This window comes from Staurois parvus, unplaced genomic scaffold, assembly GCF_062004578.1.
Source record: "Staurois parvus isolate SC_StPar_1 unplaced genomic scaffold, SC_StPar_1.0 ptg000430l, whole genome shotgun sequence".
In the NCBI taxonomy this organism is placed as follows: domain Eukaryota; kingdom Metazoa; phylum Chordata; class Amphibia; order Anura; family Ranidae; genus Staurois; species Staurois parvus.
Genome location: NW_028318226.1, coordinates 1,994,308 through 2,013,665, shown reverse-complemented (window position 1 = coordinate 2,013,665; position 19,358 = coordinate 1,994,308).

The following is a 19,358-nucleotide window of genomic DNA, read 5'->3' as shown; positions in this document are numbered from 1 at the left end:
TGCCTGTTGTTGGCTGAAAATGGGCCACAGGAGTGCAGAACGAAGTGCCAGAAGAAGAGCTTTGGCCTTACTTTTGTCATTAAGATACATGGGTAGGTGCAAAATTACTTGACATGCAGGTAGCCAGCGGTGCCTGCTGTGTTCTTCCAACAGTGGTTCAGGTATATTTCTGTTATATGGTTTTCTATACATCATGGAGTAGTCAGGCTTACTGATCTGTATTCTCCCTATCAGCAGTGAAGTTGTTGCTAAAGCTAGGCTTACATGGATTGAAATTCTGCCAGTTCAGCAGGGAATGGCCGAATTTCGTTCCACGTGTGGCCAGTGTGGATGAACAAGGGCTAATCTATCGTTCAACCATCCTGTTAATATTTTCTTGTTCAATCAGTGTCGCAAGCAATAGGCTGCAGCACCGATCTGTGTACTCTGATGGCAGGAGAATCTTCCCGAATAAAAATGACACAGCTGGGAGAATTCCCCCATACACATCGAATGTGTGGTTGGGGGAATTGGGTCAGTTTTTGCTTTAGAAAGAAATAGACCCATCTTTGGCCAGCTTAAGGAAATACTGGCAGTTCACGGTTTGTTTTTTTATTTATATATATATTTTGTGGGAACTCGCTTAAACGTGGTAGAGCTTTCAAACGCAAACAGCTACTCGCTTTCTTTTTCAGGGCCTTTTTAGCCCACTTTTATTTAAATGAAAGTTCAAACATAATGCTTCCCACGCAGGGGTATCCACCAACAAAACAAAGATTCAGCCTCCTGGCTTACACACAGTTCAATGTCTGTCTCCTGCAGACTCTTCCCAAATTATAGCCCCTAGCACACAGCTAGTCTGGCTTCCACCTCCCCTAGGTGAAGCCCACCTGACTTCCAGGCAGTGACCTCCTGTCTTCCAAGTGGAGCCCTCCTGACTCCTAGCTGCCGGGGTGGAGCCCAGAACCCTGGTCCTGACTCTCTCTAAAGGCCTGCACACACCTGTGCAATCAGTCTCCTGGCCTATCCCAAAACCTGGTCCCAGGATTGGAGATTTCATCCCTCCCAGATCTCTTTGAAATCTCCAGGCTCCAGATCCCAAAACAGACCTTACAAACAAACAAAGGAGGAAAGTGAAAAGCCACTTTCCTCCGTATCAAACACTTACCATGGAGCCCCTCAACCTGTCTAGTTGAGAATCCTGGGTGACAGATCATTACACTGTCACATATGCCCCCCCTTTGTTTTGACCCCGTAGGGGGCAGAACACATGACTTACAGCTTCTGGCACCTCTGTGCCAGCTTTCACTTACAGGGGTCCAATCTGGTCTAACCATACTTTTCCTAAAGGGGAACTCTACCCAATGATTCCTTTGGTGTCTCTCCCCAAGCCCCATTGTCACTCTGCTATGGGCTCTACTCAGACCTTCCCTATTCTTTTTCCGGGTGCATTTCCATAACCACTTTCTCTCCTGAGATCTTAACGGGGTCCCCCTGGCCTTTCTATTGACTTTTCTGTCCCTTTGCTTCAGGGGCCAAGGTTTCCTAATACCTCTCTCAGTATTACTGTCCCAAGGCTGTAGGGGAACTATTTCTACTGTATTTGTACCAGGACCACCCCTCCTATTTCTGGTACCATTGGATATCCAACCTGCATGACTCATTACCACAGCATTCAGTTTACCATGAACAGTTATATTCCAGTCAATATTACACCTTTCAATATCTTTTCCAGCCTTAGTTAGGACAGTGTCTGCAGATGGCACACACCATAGGGCAGCCATCACCCACTTGAACCTCACAAAATGCCACTTCACCTGGCGTCATGCAATCTGCAGGCAGCTGTCCAACCATTTTAACTTTTCTTACACCACTTGGATCTGTATCCAAACCCGGTACAGATGAGCTCTCTTTTGCCAGCTTTCACATACCATTGGTTCCTGTATTTCAGGTGTCTTATCAGACCTTGTACATAAACCTCTTTTTGGCCCAATGACCCTGATTTCTTTATGCGCATCCATTTGAGCCCTGGTCAGGATCTCTGCTGTTCTCTGGTCCATGCTCGGCCCTTCCATCTCATGTGGTTTGTCCACTGGTGCAGTCAACATGCCCTTCACTGACAACTGACCAGCACCATCCTGGACCATAGCAGCAGAAATGCTTCCCACCTGGCTGTTAGGTGAAACCTTTTTTGACTTATTTTCCATTTCTCCAAAACATTTCTCATATATCACATTTACAGGTAATCCAGCGGCATACCGTGATACAACTTTTACCACCATCAACAAATTCAGAAATAAACTACTTTCTTGTTCCCGTTTGACATGTACAGCCAGCCATTCGGTGCTCCACCTAGTGGTACTCTGCAGTACCAGACCATCCGACTGTGGAGGAGACACCTCAATATACATTGGTTGTACCTTCCAAAGTTCAAGCATCTCCTTTAATACTTTGGTTACAACCCAACCACTTGACTCTATACCCAAGACCTTCCTGACGATATTTAGGGCACTGGGAACGCTGAGAGACTCACCTGCTGAGACTTGAGAAGTTGAAATTTTTAAAGGGACCTCCTCCAAGCTGGCGATAACCACAGCTTGGTGCGCCACCAGAGCGCTGCCATGTGCTGGGCTCACTCTCAACATCTCAGACTCAGCATCCACAAGCTGCCCCTGATCATTCCCAGTGACAACATAATTTTGACACTCCATGCCAACATCACTTTTGTGGGTCACCGACAAAGTCTCTGGTGTATGCACGCCCTTATCTATAGGCTGTTCTATAGATCCTCCTGCTGGCACAGCAGAAACGGTGTCCACCTTATTTTTTTTCATAAAAACCTCATCTATCAATGAGATTAGCCTTTTACCCCAACTATTCCAATCCATTGTATATGTGCTCAATTCGTCAGTGCTCCTCAGCACCGATCCATCCACCCAAGGAGACACACAAGAATAGACGGGCTTAGTTGCAGATCCATTGCACAAATCACTCTGGATCACATCAGACTTGGGTAACACCTGGTTTCCCACTGCAGGTTGCAATAACTCACATCCACCACTTTGCTCTGGTGGCGCTTCCTGAATTACCCACACACTTGCATTTTTGCCAGGCTGCATTAACCCGGTGTTCACCTGAACACTTTCAGTATTGTTAGGCTGCACCAACACACTCCTATGACAAGGTGCAGTTCCACTCTGCTCCACCAGAGTGACATCACAGTTGTCCAGGGCAACCTCCGGCTCCAATACACAGAGACCCCTGGAGATGTCTAAGGACACCTGTGCTATCTTACCCCCAGTTGCTATGGGAAATGACCCATCTTTAATTACAGCTTTTGCACTGCAAGAGCTCAGGGTTTTCCCAACAGCAGTACATTTCACATCAACATCATCATCATCAGCATTTGTAGCTCTTGTGGGCTGTACTATCCCACTACCAACCTGTGACAGGCACACATTAGTGACATCACTTTCTTTTTGAGAACCACGCACAGGTTTTACTTCAACCCCTAACTCCCCACTGTACAAGGCACTGCACAGGGAAAAGTCACTTTCAAAAGCACATTCAGTGGCCCAACTAACTGGGGTCACTCCTACATCAGAATGGACAGTCTCATAACCAGTCCTTCTCAACATGACAGTCCCAGCCATGGTTTTACCACACACAGTCTTACCCACCACAGTAGTAGGTGTCGCCATCTTCATTTGAGTGCGTCGTCTCATAAACGCATCCTCAACTGCACTTTCCTTGGCAACTTTTCCCTTGCCCCAAGGTGAAGTAACAGATGCCCCCATAGGCTCCATGGACTCTCTAGCACCCCCTGCAGGCCCAACAGGAACTTCCTCCCTGCTGCCAGAGGTGGTTGCCAACATTTTAAAACAAGAATCTGGGCTTGCAGTTGTAGATATTTGCGCAGTATCAGCGGTATTCCAGAGTCTGGGACAGTAAAAGATCCCATGCCCCCACTGACCACATTCCACGCAGGGTATATTTCTACACTTCTCTTTATTGGGATACTGAGCCACATCTCCAATGCAGCTCCTCCTTCCAGGCAATATTTTTTTCCCCGGTCGCCATGGGAGATTGCACTCTCCAAGCAGATTTTTGCTGGCTCTTTCCAAAACGCTGTATTGGCTCCTCTTGATACCACTTGTCATGATCCTTATATGACATAGCTCCCTGTACACCGACAGCCCGACTCCTTGCACATAGCATAGGCTTCTCTCCGCTGGACAAACTCTCAAGCCGTGACACATTCACATTTTTCACAACAGCTACTGGTTTAACTGCAGCAGCGTTACCAGGGGCAACAACACCCCTCTCCCAGGTACGGACATCCTGCAGCTCTCTCCTTGCACTGAAGGTTGGCTTGCTTTCCTCTTTAGGTTGGTTCAATGCTGCCAGGTGCCGCTTGCACCAGTCCACAGCAGACTCACCCACATCTAAATTTCCCGGCTTGGCTGGGACATGCGATATATAACCCCCTAGCCACAGGGCTCTCTCTCTCATTTCAGCAAACATTGCCTCCTTTTTCTGTTTTGACCGCCCCATCTTTGCAGTCATGCACACAGCAGTGTGTTACACAGTTCAGCAACACCATGGAACACTGTCTCTTTAAGGCAAAGTCCTTTCCTCTAGCAGGTTCTCCTCACCTGCACACACAGATAGTGCAGACTTATGCACCAAACAGTTCATATAACTGATGAACTTCAATCGCTGGGATCTCCAATTCTGCCCACTGCATCCTCCACCATATGTGGGAACTCGCTTAAACGTGGTAGAGCTTTCAAACGCAAACAGCTACTCGCTTTCTTTTTCAGGGCCTTTTTAGCCCACTTTTATTTAAATGAAAGTTCAATCATAATGCTTCCCACGCAGGGGTATCCACCAACAAAACAAAGATTCAGCCTCCTGGCTTACACACAGTTCAACGTCTGTCTCCTGCAGACTCTTCCCAAATTATAGCCCCTAGCACACAGCTAGTCTGGCTTCCACCTCTCCTAGGTGAAGCCCACCTGACTTCCAGGCAGTGACCTCCTGTCTTCCAAGTGGAGCCCTCCTGACTCCTAGCTGCCGGGGTGGAGCCCAGAACCCTGGTCCTGACTCTCTCTAAAGGCCTGCACACACCTGTGCAATCAGTCTCCTGGCCTATCCCAAAACCTGGTCCCAGGATTGGAGATTTCATCCCTCCCAGATCTCTTTGAAATCTCCAGGCTCCAGATCCCAAAACAGACCTTACAAACAAACAAAGGAGGAAAGTGAAAAGCCACTTTCCTCCGTATCAAACACTTACCATGGAGCCCCTCAACCTGCCTAGTTGAGAATCCTGGGTGACAGATCGTCACACTGTCACAATATATATATATATATATATATATATTTATTATACAGGATATATATAGCGCCAACAGTTTGCTCAGTGCTTTACAATATAACGGGAGACAATACAGGAACAATACAGTTCAATACAAGAGAGATAGGAGGGCCCTGCTCCATGGAGCTTACAATCTAGGAGGGAGGGGCTAGTGGTACAAAAGGTAGTAACTGTGGGGGATGGACTGGTTGGAGGAGTAGAAGATTCCAGTATTAGCTGAGGGCTGGATAGGCTTCCCTGAAGAGATAGGTTTTCAGAGATCGCCTAAAAGTGAGCAGAGTAGGCGATAGTCTGATAAATTGGGGTAGAGAGTTCCAGAGGATGGGGGAAGCTCTGGAGAAGTCCTGGAGACGAGCATGGGAGGAGAACACAAGGGAGCTAGAGAGTAGGAGGTCTTGCAAGGAGTGGAGAGTACGGTTTGGGTGATATTTAGAGACAAGATCATTGATGTAATTTGGGGCAGAGTTATAAATGGCATTATACGTTATTGTTAGTGTTTTGAATTTTATCCATTGGGCAACGGGAAGCCAGTGGAGGGATTGGCAGAGAGGGATGGCAGATACAGAACGGAAAGTAAGGTGGATGATTCTGGCAGCAGCATTCATGATAGACTGAAGAGGGGAAAGCCTGCGATGAGGTAGGCCAAAGACACCAATGATATATATATATATATATATATTTATTGTGAGACCTAGCTTCAAATGGTAGAGCTTTTCCAGCACACAGCCACTCACTTTGTTTTTTAAAGGCCTTTTAGCCCAATTTTATTAAAAGGAAAGTTTTATAACATGTTTCCCACGCAGGGGTAGCCACCATTAAACAAATGAAACAAAATTCAGCCTCCTGGCTCTCTTTATCAACCCTGCTGGTTGGCAATACCTCCATTTATATGGGTCTCCCAGACCACTGGCTAGTCCCAGCACACAGAGTTGGACTCCTTGTATGCACACAGCCTCCTTCCAAAAAATGGCTTATCTTGCACACAGCTAGCAGCCCCTTGCTGCTCTGGCTTCCACCTCTCCTAGGTGGAGCCCCCCTGACTCCTGGGCAATGACCTCCTGTCTGCTGGGGTGGAGCCCAGAATCATGGTTTGGCCTCTACAAAAAGGAATGCACACACCTGTTCAATCAGTATGCTGGCTGCTTGCAAAACATGGACCCAGGATTGGAGATTTCATCCCTCCCAAATCACCTAGAAATCTCCAGGCCACAGATTCCAAAACGGGCTTTACAAACCAAAGAGGAAACCGACAAGCCAGTTTCCTCTGCATTAAGAGAACTGCCTGGAGCCCCTCAACCTGTATAGGTAAGAATTCTGGGACATCACGGTGGCAGGATACCGCACTGCCACAATATTATATATATATATATATATATATATATATATATATATATATATATATACATACACATATACATACACACACACACACATACACACCTGGCTCCAGCGCCATTTGTGTTCCAGGCTGGTTCCTTCATAATGGCCAGCCACTTCCTGAGCCTTATAGAGGTCACCGTTCGGACGCCCAGACTCACTGTGCCGCATACCTGCTCCTGGATCCTTCAGGACGCCATATGAGGGTGACATGCCTTTTATCAACTTATGTCTAGTGAGTTGCTAACAGTTTTAACCTTGCAATAAATTACTAATAATGCTGCACTTAGTTTGGCGCCCCTATTTTCTCTTTCCCTGCTTACAGATTTCAGCTTTACTCTAAGGGTGCTGCCTCTGATGCTACCATTTATTGCCCACTGCCCCCCATGACTAACCACAGCCTGTCCAACAATCACTCTCCCCTTATTTTCCCTGGCTATAAGTTGGACTTTATTTATGGGCTTGCTATTGAACTTTTTATTGGACTTTTAAGTTACTTTGACTATACCCCTCCACTGCCAATATACCTATATTTTTTTTGTAAACCCTTATATTAGTAGGTGCTTTACACAACCCCGGTGCCTAACTGAATACAGTTGCCTCTTCTAATATATCTCAATTGGTAGCTGTTCAGGGCAGCTGTGGGATCCAGGAGAGTGATAACACAGGCTCTGCGTGCTGTATAGTCCCTGTACGGCTATGTACTTTACCAGGGCAGATCTAGCCTGTCTGATCTGGGGGTACAAACACTAATTTTTTCCTTGCAGCTATTTGTACCATAATGGTTGGGCTGGGATTCAGTGTCTCATTGTAGGATCTGCCCTGCTGAGGCCACTGGGGGGGACACAGCCTGCCCCAGCACTCCCCTAGATCCAGCCCTGGTTTGAAGGCTAGTATGACAATTACATGTGTTCTATTACTTTCTAACAAATGTGCAGGTTTAATTTTCTTATTGATAACTACATTGTTTTTACGTTGTTATGCTGAGCTGCTTCTAAGAAAAGAATGAATGTCAGAAGGTACCCAGGTGCAGTGTGTCAGTAGCATACCCTTCTGTAATGTTTAATACATCCTCAAGAGAGAATGCGAAAGATGTACTGCTCAGTTTCTAAATAACTAGAGAATTACAGGGCCAGGAAATGCATGATGCTGCAAGACTAGGTTTGTATTTCACAATAATCCAAGCCATAGGCATAGCATGGTTACAACGGCTTTGACTGTAGCAGGTCTAAGCAGGACGGCTTGGTTTTGCTAATTACACCAAATAGCTGTAACTTCAAGACGCTCCCCATGGTCATGTGAAAATTCCCATCAGTGGCATCACATGTTAGGGCTAGCAGATGATTGTTCATGGGAAAGAATTTTTCATGACCATTCTGGATAAATAATTAGGAGATATAAAAGCTTATTTAAAATTTAGAAAACTCTGAAAAGGAAAACTCCCATACATTTAGATTGTAAGCTGACTGTAAAATGTAGCTAATAATAATGTTATGTTTCACTCTTTTGTACTTTATTTTTATGATTCTGTTTCATAGTCTGAGACAAGTCAGTTGTGAATGATATAGCACTTACAGTATGAATTCTGCAGTAGAGAATAACATAGTCTGGCTGAAAAAAGACAAAAGTCCATCCAGTTCAAACATTAAATAAAAAAAAAAAGTTATAATCCTATACCCACAGTTGATCCAGAGGAAGGCAAAAAAACCCAGCAAAGCATGATCCAATTTGCTCCTGCAGGGGAAAAAATTCCTTCCTAATGCAGGCCATAGATGGGTCGAAAATCGGCTGATTTGTCGGCCGAAAATAAAATCGGCCGATTTTCGGATCGTTAGTGGGCGATTTGGTCGGCCGTTTTTCGGGATTTTGGCCGTTTTTTTTTTTTGGTAAAGTTGGAAAAAAATCGGCCGATTGGCCGATTTTCGCGGCATTAATGGGCCAATCGGCCGATTTTTTACCGATAAAAAATCTGCGCATGAGCAGTGACCTGCAAGAGGAAGACAGAAAGAAGAAAAAGAAGAAGAGGAAGAGGATGAAGAAGAGGATGAAAAAGAGGATGAAGAAGAGGAAGAAGAAGATGAGGATGAAGAAGAGGATGAGGAAGAAGAAGAAGAGGATGAGGATGAAGAAGATGAGGATGAAGAAGAAGAAGAAGAGGATGAGGATGAAGAAGAAGAAGAGGATGAGGATGATGAAGAAGAAGAGGATGAGGATGAGGAAGAAGAAGAAGAAGAGGATGAGGAAGAAGATGAGGATGAGGATGAAGAAGAGGATGAGGAAGAAGAAGAGGATGAGGAAGAAGAAGAAGATGAAGAAGAAGATGAAGAAGAGGATGAGGATGAAGAAGAAGAAGAAGAAGAAGATGAAGAAGAAGAAGAAGAAGAAGAGGATGAGGATGAAGAAGAAGAGGATGAGGATGATGAAGAAGAAGAGGATGAGGATGAAGAAGAAGAAGAAGAAAAGGATGAGGAAGAAGAAGAAGATGAGGATGAGGATGAAGAAGAGGATGAGGAAGAAGAAGAGGATGAGGAAGAAGAAGAAGATGAGGATGAGGATGAAGAAGAGGATGAGGAAGAAGAAGAGGATGAGGAAGAAGAAGAAGAGGATGAGGATGAAGAAGAAGATGAAGAAGAAGATGAAGAAGAAGAAGAAGAAGAAGAAGAGGATGAGGATGAAGAAGAAGAAGATGAAGAAGAAGAAGAAGAAGAAGAAGAAGAAGAAGAAGAAGAGGATGAGGATGAAGAAGAAGATGAAGAAGAAGAAGAAGAAGAAGAGGATGAGGATGAAGAAGAAGAAGAGGATGATGAAGAAGAAGAGGATGAGGATGATGAAGAAGAAGAGGATGAGGATGAAGAAGAAGTAGGATGAAAATAAGAAGAATTCCAGTCCAGCAAAAAGTATCTCTGCAGAGAGCTCCGCTATTTCTGACAATTCTCTGACAGTTCTTTGACATTTACAGCGGTTGAAACATTGTATCTATTTGTTTCCGAATAAAAACATCTGTATCCTAAATGGAAACAAATAGATACAATGTTTCAACCGCTGTAAATGTGAAGGAACTGTCAGAGAACTGTCAGAAATAGCGGAGCTCTCTGCAGGGACACTTTTTGCCAGCTGTAGAAGGGATGAAAATCGGCCGATTTTTTTTTTACCATTGATGGTAACGTCGGCCGCTTGAACGACCGAATTTTCGTTTTTTAAAAGAAAAATCTGCCGTTTTTTCTCCCCATCTATGGCCTGCATAAGTGATATTTCATTTAGTTTAGTGAATGGGTTGAGGTTGTGCTGACTTTAATTCAATCATGATTGATTAAATATGCAGTTTATTTTTTTTTATTTTTCCTTGCACATGATTCCTTGTATTGTCAGAAAACAAAGAGAGAAACCCACCCATGGGCACTTATTCCCACTTCAAATAATTAAGAGAGCAATTGGTAATAGATTGGTGATAGCTAACAGCTGGTGTCTGAACTGAAGAGGTGCTGTATTGAATGACTGAGCTCGAGTTCACACGGATACAGTGCAGCACATCGCATGTGATTCGCACCGTATTCCTGTGCAAATCATGTGCGATTTCTGTGCAGTGCAATTTGAGCCATTTTGTATGGCTCAAATTGCATTGCATCCGCACCAAAAAAGCCAGGACCCCTTTTTTGTCCACACCAGAATCGGATCGCGTGGGTGTTCACACATTGCAACATGTTTTACGAACTGATTTCGGGGTGTCATTAACTTAACCGCTTACCCGCTGCAGTACAGCAGATATACTGGCATTTCCGGGTAGGGGGCATGCCAGCACCCAATGATTACCGACAATCACTGGCAGGGAGAAAAACTGTTTTGTTTACAAACAGTCTCCCTCCCTATCGGCTCGGGCACACTGCTCAGCCATCCCGATCAGTGTGCTTACAGTGAAGAACACCCCTCCCCCTGGTAAAACACTCCCAGCACACAGTTAACCCTCTGATTGCCCCTCACATTAACCCCCTTCCTGCCCAGTGCCATTAGTACAGTGTCAGTGCTGTTTTTTTAGCACTGGTCACTGTATTGGTGTCACTGGGGATATCAGCGACACCAAGCTAGTTCCCCCCCAGTATGAAAATGCCCTCCACAGTCCCGCTAAAAGTCACTGATCACCGCCATTACTAGTAGGGGAAAAAAAATCCCAGTATATATCCCGCCATTTGTAGACGCTATAACTTTCACGTAAACCAATTTGTTTACATGTATTGGGATTTTGTTTAGCAAAGACATGTCACAGAATACATTTTGACCTAAATTTGACAAAATTAGATTTTTTACATTTTTTTTTACTGGACATGTTTAATAGCAAAAAGTCCAAAATAGTGTTTTTTTCTCAAAGTTTGCTTATAGCACAAGAAATAAAAAAAAACGCACAGGCGATCAAATACCACTGAAATAAAACTCAATTTGTGGGGGAAAAAAGGACGTAAATTTCATCTGGGTGCTGTGTTGCATGACCGCACAATTGTCAGTTAAAGTAACGCAGCGCCATAACACAAAAAAATGGCCTGGTCAGGAAGGGGGGGTAAATCCTCTGGAGGGCAAGTGGTTAAAATGCACACCCGCAGCAGTTCATATTAATTGGGGGGCGATTGTGATGCGGTGCGGAAATCGCACAGAAACCGGTGCAAATTCTGCACCGTGTCAGTGTGAACGCAGGCTGAAAGTTGTGTAAAATCAGAAGAAAAAAAACAGAATATAACCAAATGAGTACAAATAGTAACAATGTTTTACAATGTAAAAATACACAGAAACCTGAAGGTAGAACTGTTTATCTACAGTGGGTATAGAAAAGAATCACCCCTTTAAAATAATCACATTTTGTTACTTTGCAGCCTGAAAGGAAGACAGACACAGTTTATATTTTATCCAGCTGTATTTACAACTTGCAACTTATAACATCCAAGTAAAAGATTTAACACATACATAAGGATTTTTTTTTTTTAATCAAAAACAGAATCACTGAGTTGAAAAAAGGATCACCCCCTCCTAAAAATTACTTGTAAACTCAATCAGGTGTTGCTAATCACCTTCTTGATGGCACACAAAGCCCTTCTACTTTCAACTGTGATCAGCGGTTTATTTAACCACTTGCCCTCTAGATGATTTACCCCCCTTCCTGACCAGGCCATTTCTTGTGATACAGCACTATGTTTCTTTAATTGACAATTGCGCGGTCATGCAACGCTGTTCATAAATGAAGTTTTATGTTATTTTTTTCCCACAAATAGAGCTTTCTTTCAGTGGTAGTTGATCACCTCTGCGTTTTTTATTTTTTGCACTATAAATAAAAAAACACCAACAATTTAAAAAAACAAAACAAAAAAAAACAATACTTTAGACTTTTTGCTAATAAAAATTTAAAAAAAATCAAATTTCTTCATAACTTTACGCAAAAATGTATTCTGCTACATGTCATTGCAAAAAAATCTCAATAATTGTATATTAATTGGTTTATGTGAACAGTATAGTGTCTACAAATGGCGGTATATATACTGTATTTTTTTTTATACTAGTAATGGCTCCAATCAACGATTTATAGCGGGACTGCGGCAGGCATTCTGACACCTAGTGGGAACTGATTAATGGCCACTGACACTAATACAGTTATCAGTGCTAATAAAAAGCACTGGCACTGTGCTAATGACACTGGGCAGGAAGGAGTTAACTGTGTGCTGTGTGTGTTTCATATTGTGTGCTGCGTTTTACTTGGAAGACATGCTGCTTTGTATCTCTCTGCTGTGCTGTCAGGAGCAGTAAAAATGGGCAACTGAGCAATGGTTTTACTGCTCCAAACCACCCACCTTAAAATAACAGGGTGGCCAGCTAATGTTGAACATGCGCCATAATACTTTTCCCTTTATTCCCTTGTTGTTTTCTGTGGGCAGTACCTCCACCAAATGCGACCTATTCTAGTGAATTGGGCTGCTCTACAGCTTCAAGCAGTGCTAGGCCAGTGGACCAGCAAACACAAATGCTCCTGCACTTGGGGATGGACTCGATGCAGGCTACAACCACATTAAGAATGTCCTGGAACATGCACACCTTGCTGCCCTCAATTAGACCGGGGGAATCCAAATATACTGAATGAGGAAAGACAAAACAGGTAATGCACAGGCCTAGTGCATTACCATAAAAAATGTTTAATAAAAAATAAAGTATGTGTTGTACTCACAAACGACAATATAGTTAAGGCACATCATAAAGAACAGCTGGGTCAACACCGCGCTGAGTAACAGTCCTCAATAGGGAGTGTAGACATCCAAAAGTCTGACGCGTTTCGAGGACTCTGAGGAAGAGGCAAAACAGAGGGCGCACTAGGCCTGTGCGCCCTCTGTTTTGTCTTTCCTCATTCAGTATATTTAGTGCTAGGCCAGTGGTTGCAGCATGGTATTCCCATTTGAAAAAATGATTCGGCTGCTAAAAGAAAAAAAAAATACAGGCTTGGAGGAGGCAATGGTATCACTTCCTAAATGCCTGTCAACCACTCCTGTGCCAAATGGAACGCAAGTGTAAATGAGGCCTTAGTTATCATTGGAAGAATTGTCCACAATGGAATATGTCCCCTTTATTCCTGTGCTGGTGACATCTCAAAATGTTGGATTTCTGAACACATTCAGCCAGACAATGGCCACCTGGATAAACCGATCAAGTGAGACCTGCTCTAACCCCCACCACTATACTCAAGACTAAAAAGTGTTTGACTTCAAATACTATACACTTTAAATCAATCCCTTTGTGCAAACACTGAAAAGTATTGCCCCAATGCTACAGAATGCTGTGAAACAGCAAAGAAGTGGATCACAACTGTATATTTTGTATATATTCTTTCTAAGGGTTGTCTTTCCTTAGAAAATCAGAAAAGGAAGGCATAAATTGTCACATGGAAAGCTTAATCTATATATGATTTATTGTTCAAAATCAAAGTGCATGACCCTGTACACAAAAGAAAGTAAAATAAAGCAAAATATTAAAAAAATGGTCAAATGTTTTTTTTTTTGTAAACTCAGAAAGAAATATTTTAACCAATTTAGCTGGATAGCCCTTTAAGGCACATTTATAAATGAGGTCAGTGTTCACTGTTAGATATTAAACAATGCAGGTCTGGCTTTCTAAAGGATACAATTCACATAAAGGAGATCAGGTGATAGCTGACTTCTCAGTGAGTCCAAAGCTGATTTTCCAGCTTATGTTCCCTACCTGTTGCTTGTCAGAAGCCAAGGTTTGTTTCTCTTTCATAATTAAAGAGACACACGATCTTTTAACTACCATGATTATAGTATAATTAAGAAAGGCTAGCCTTAGAGAGTTCCACTAGTCTCTATAGTTGTCCAACAAAAGTACCTGACACTCTTACAGACAATGTTTCTAGGCCCATTCTCATACCATCTACTACATCACAGCGATTTACAGAAAGTTCACATTAAATTATGAAACAAACATTTTCTGGCTCAGACGTTAGTTGACACTAAAGTGTAACTAAAGTAAAAAAAACAAAAATGACATACAGTATATGCTACAAGTTTAAATTTGCAATTGTTTCATGCTGTTTCTTTAAACTTTCATGTAGTCCCTATACAAACCTTAAAATCTTAGCAGAGACCCACATTTGCATCCATTGCTTGATTACTGTTAGGTTGAATTGGATGGACCTGGGTCTTTTTTCAACCTTTAAAACTATGTAACTGTTCTAGAAACAGGTCTGAGAATGTGATAAAGCAACCAAATGGTCAAACTGAATAGTTATAGTCAACACAATGCAGTATCCAGATCTCTGCGTGGAATATACATGTCTAAAGGAAGCACTGGGATGTGTTCTTTTACTATTTATTTCCCTGTTGGTTGTTATGAAGAGCCCAAAAACAGCAGCTAAAGGGATTGACTAGTAAGTAAGAAAAAATGTTTCAAAGATGCTAATACAACATTTTGAATCAGTGATTAATTCACTTTTATTATACATAATGTAATGAATTTACTTTAGTACTTATTTTAAGAACAGTTGCCCATTTAATGTATGGACTATTTTAGTAGTTTGGACTTTATGGACTTGTATATTTGTTACTAATTTGGCTCCTATGTCCCATGTGGACCAAGGTTGCGCCATAGAATTTTATTGATTGCCATTTATGGTCAGGGTGGTAGAAGTTATTATGCCTTCATGCCATCTTTATCTGCATCAGGCTCTGCCCAATCCTCCTTCTTTTAATTCCTATAATACATGTTCCTGTCAGCTAAAGCTATGGAGGCTCTAAAATATTTTTTGTAATGCGCAGACCTGTCATGGAAATTTTGTATTGTTGGTCGAACTTTAAATGTGTCATATATTCGTGTTATTCATATGTCTCTCGTGTGGCTTAATTAAAGCTCTGAAGGCTGCAATTGGGCCATGCGCATGTACAATGTATGTATTACAGTACTCAGCTTGGTAATGGATGAGATGGCAGATCTGCGCTTATAGACCGGCGTGTATACCACCACAGCATTCGATGCGAATGCTGCTGTCAGTAGACCGTGGGCCTGTATCCACATATCAGCAGCATAGTACCACGTGGGCTTCATAACGCAAGGCGCAAGCGGTGTGAACTCCACGTGTAGGCTTATGCATATCTTACAAGCCATTACTAATCTGAACTGTATCTTGGATGGATGTGTTTTAATAAAGATCGTATCGGGCCCATCCAGGTACAGACTGATATTTTTAGGAGATGCTTGTGCAGAGAATTTACATACCAATAGAAGCTAGTAGGACAGGAAATATGACCTCAGATGGCTCATGGGGGGGAATGGGAGGAAGTCTGCTGACCTCAGAAGGTTCATGGGGGAGGACCAGTGATAGATAATAGGAAAGGCTATGCTCCAATTGGAATGTATATCCTGTGTATAGGCACTCCCCATTGCATTGTTCGGTGGGAGGGGATTGACTTTATTCATGTGGGGGGGCATGTGTGTATTTTTAATAAAACAGAGAGCTGGGTCTAAAATCAGCCCTTATGTGGATTGCAACCAGCCTTAGAGTGTCGTGTGATCATTCTAGGGCAGTGGTCGGCAAGCCGCGGCTCGCGAGCCACATGCGGCTCTTTACCCACTCTAATGCGGCTCTTCTGTGTGCCGGGCGCCTGCTCCCCTCCCTCCTCTCGGTCGGCCGCTCCCCTCCCTCCTCTCGGTCGGCCGCTCCCCTGCCTCCTCTCGTTTGGCCTCCCCAAAAGTCCGCGCGGACCTTTTAATCCGGCCCGCGGATGTGGCTGTCAGGATGTGTGTAGGCGGGGCAGCGTGCCGAACGTGAGGGGAGGGGAGCTAGGCTCCTCTCACAGTCCGCCCTGAAGACCCGAACGGCGCGGGAAGACAGCGAGAGGAAAGGTAAGTGAATTGACACGGGGGACTTGGCTTACTAGAAGGGGGGGGGGAATAGTACTGTGGGGGATGAAATACTATATGAGGGATGAAATACTATATGGGGGGATGAAATACTATATGAGGGATGAAATACTATATGAGGGATGAATTACTATATGAGGGATGAATTACTATATGAGGGATGAAATACTATATGAGGGATGAAATACTATATGAGGGATGAATTACTATATGAGGGATGAAATACTATAGGGGGGATGAATTACTATAGGGGGGATGAATTACTATATGAGGGATGAATTACTATATGGGGGGATGAAATACTATATGGGGGGATGAAATACTATATGGGGGGATGAAATACTATATGAGGGATGAAATACTATATGAGGGATGAAATACTATATGGGGGGATGAAATACTATATGGGGGGATGAAATACTATATGAGGGATGAAATACTATATGGGGGGATGAAATACTATATGGGGGGATGAAATACTATATGAGGGATGAAATACTATATGAGGGATGAAATACTATATGGGGGGATGAAATACTATATGGGGGGATGAAATACTATATGAGGGATGAAATACTATACGGGGGGATGAAATACTATATGGGGAGATGAAATACTATATGGGGGGATGAAATACTATATGAGGGATGAAATACTATACGAGGGATGAATTACTATACGGGGGATGAAATACTATACGGGGGATGAAATACTATACGGGGGATGAATTATTATGGGGGATGAATTACTATATGGGGGATGAATTACTATGGGGGATGAATTACTATGGGGGATGAATTACTATATGGGGGATGAATTACTATATGGGGGATGAATTACTATATGGGGGATGAATTACTATGGGGGATGAATTACACTATGGGGGATGAATTACTATGGGGGATGAATTACTATATGGGGGATGAATTACTATATGGGAGATGTATTTTCAGTTTTAAAAATGTGGCTCTCAAAATAAATTTCAATCATGGTTTTGGCGAGATTTGGCTCAGTTGAAAAAAAAGGTTGCCCACCACTGTTCTAGGGTAACGGAGCTCCAATCACCTACATTTCAACAGAACCAAAGTATTTGGATGGGCAGGAATCGTGTAGTTTAGCTGCAGTCGTGGTAAACGAGATTCGCACAGCTTTATGGGGGATTTCTGCGCATCCAACTGCGAGTACTCACGGTAAGGAGAAATTCGTTAAAGCGAGCCTGGTGGATACTAACGCGTATTCTTGCGTAGCTAACCAAGAACGAGGGGGGAATGAACTATCATGAACTAGCAAAAATTATGCCGGCACATTTCAGGTCTCTCTGCCATTAAGAGGATCGCTTTTTGCGTGTTCGTATGGCTGATTTCGCTCTCTGTTAGCTAACAAGAAATACCGCTTAACAAGGACCTCGTTTTTTGTCCTAAACTCTTGATTTGTGGGTGAAAGACAAGGGTTTGTCTCTGCGGAGAGCAGCAGAGGGGTGGGTTTGGTTGGCTGGATTTGGTCAAGTTTAAAAATCTTCCAACCAAAAATTAAACGGGTATATGTTTTAGCGGGTAAAAGTTGTTGCATAGTGTTAGGTAAGTATTTGCGGGTTGTAGGTACTGTGGTGATTGCTTTACCCCCCTCCACGTGAGGTAATTATTACAGTGCTGAAAGGCTTAGGTTAATTGTTAACTGTTGTAAGATCTGTGTTATGTAGTCTGTACAATGTTTTGTGGTACTACCGCTCCCAGCAAGCATGCAGCAGGGGGTCCTTTCTGTTACATGTGCATGTTAGTGTGATATGTTGGTGTTTTATGTCTGTTCTGTGATCGTGCCAAATTGTGTTGTATGTGTGCTGTATATTGTTGTGTAATTGTCCAGTGTATGTTCTGTCCAAACGTCTGTTTTATGTAAGAGGCAATTTTGAGGCTAGAGTCTGCCGTGTGCTTCCCTGTGGGGGGCCATTCTAGTGTTACCATGTGCTTCCCTGTGGGGGGTCATTCTAGTAATGACCATGTGCTTTCCCTGTTGGTGGCCATTTTGTTGGCTACCATGTGCTTTCCCTGTTGGTGGCCATTTTGTTGACTACCATATGTGCAGTAATCTCTATGCAATGTGTATGCAGTTTTCTATATGCATTTGACCCATATTGTGTTTTTAATCCAAATTTTTTACAGTTTCATTTGTTTGCTTTTAGCTTTAAATTTGCGTATTGCCAGCCAATTTAAAGTGTGTTAAGCGAGTTTTCCCTTCACGTGTTCCACATTTAGTGAGCGCGGTGAAGTCTGGGTTTTTGCACATAGATTTCTTGTATAGTGATTATGTTTTTCTTGTGTTTTTCCTGTTAAAAGTAGTTCCTTATTGTAAAGCGGGTTTGTTTTAAGCTGCTGTGTCGCGTGTTTCACGTCCAGCAGACTTTTTGTGTAAACGGTTCTAGGTGGTTGCAGTGAAGATTGCGTGTGTAGCGCAGATCGTTTAGCGGTGTTGGTATGAGTGATTTTTGCGTCAGCAACAAGGTTACTTTTGCCGCAGTTTTTCGGTTTACCTCTGTGTAATTGTTTTACTGTGAAACGTCCCGTGTTTTTCATAAGGATCCACTTTGTCCTTTTTAACAGTTTTTCAGGTTGAAAAGGGTTTTTTTCTGTGTGTATTAGGAAAGTTTTTTTCTTTACACAAATTTCCTAAAGGTCAGTTAGCAGGTTTCTGCCCAACCAGTGACCCCTAAGTAACATCCAAGAACCCCTCTTTTTGTTTTGACTTGTGTTAGCTACTGTGTGCAGGGAGAGAAAAGCCACTTTCATCATTGTGCGGTGTGGCCTGCCAAACACAGTGGGTGATGAGAGCCACATAAATTACGCTGTGTGAGTGGGCGGTCCAGGGAAATCCTGGTCACCACAAACACTTCGGGTGGTCAGGATCGCATAAATTGCGCTGTGGGAGTGGGAGGTGTGCTCTCAGTCTGACCGCCACTTGATGCGCTTCGGGTGATCGATAAGTATCACATAAATTACGCTGTGCTGGGAAAGTGGTGGAATCAGGCCTCTCGGTAGGATCCCACCGAGTGCTCCAGGGGGTAAACAGGTACCCGGACGCGGGATATATACCAGTGACTAGTCACGATGGGCAGTAGTCAGTCCATGAAGAGAGAGGGGGAAGCAGCCCTCTTCAGGGTAAGGACAGCTGCACAACTGATGAAGGTGAGTTTGGGGGGGAAGTCTACAGAACCCCTCAAAAGGTGGAATAA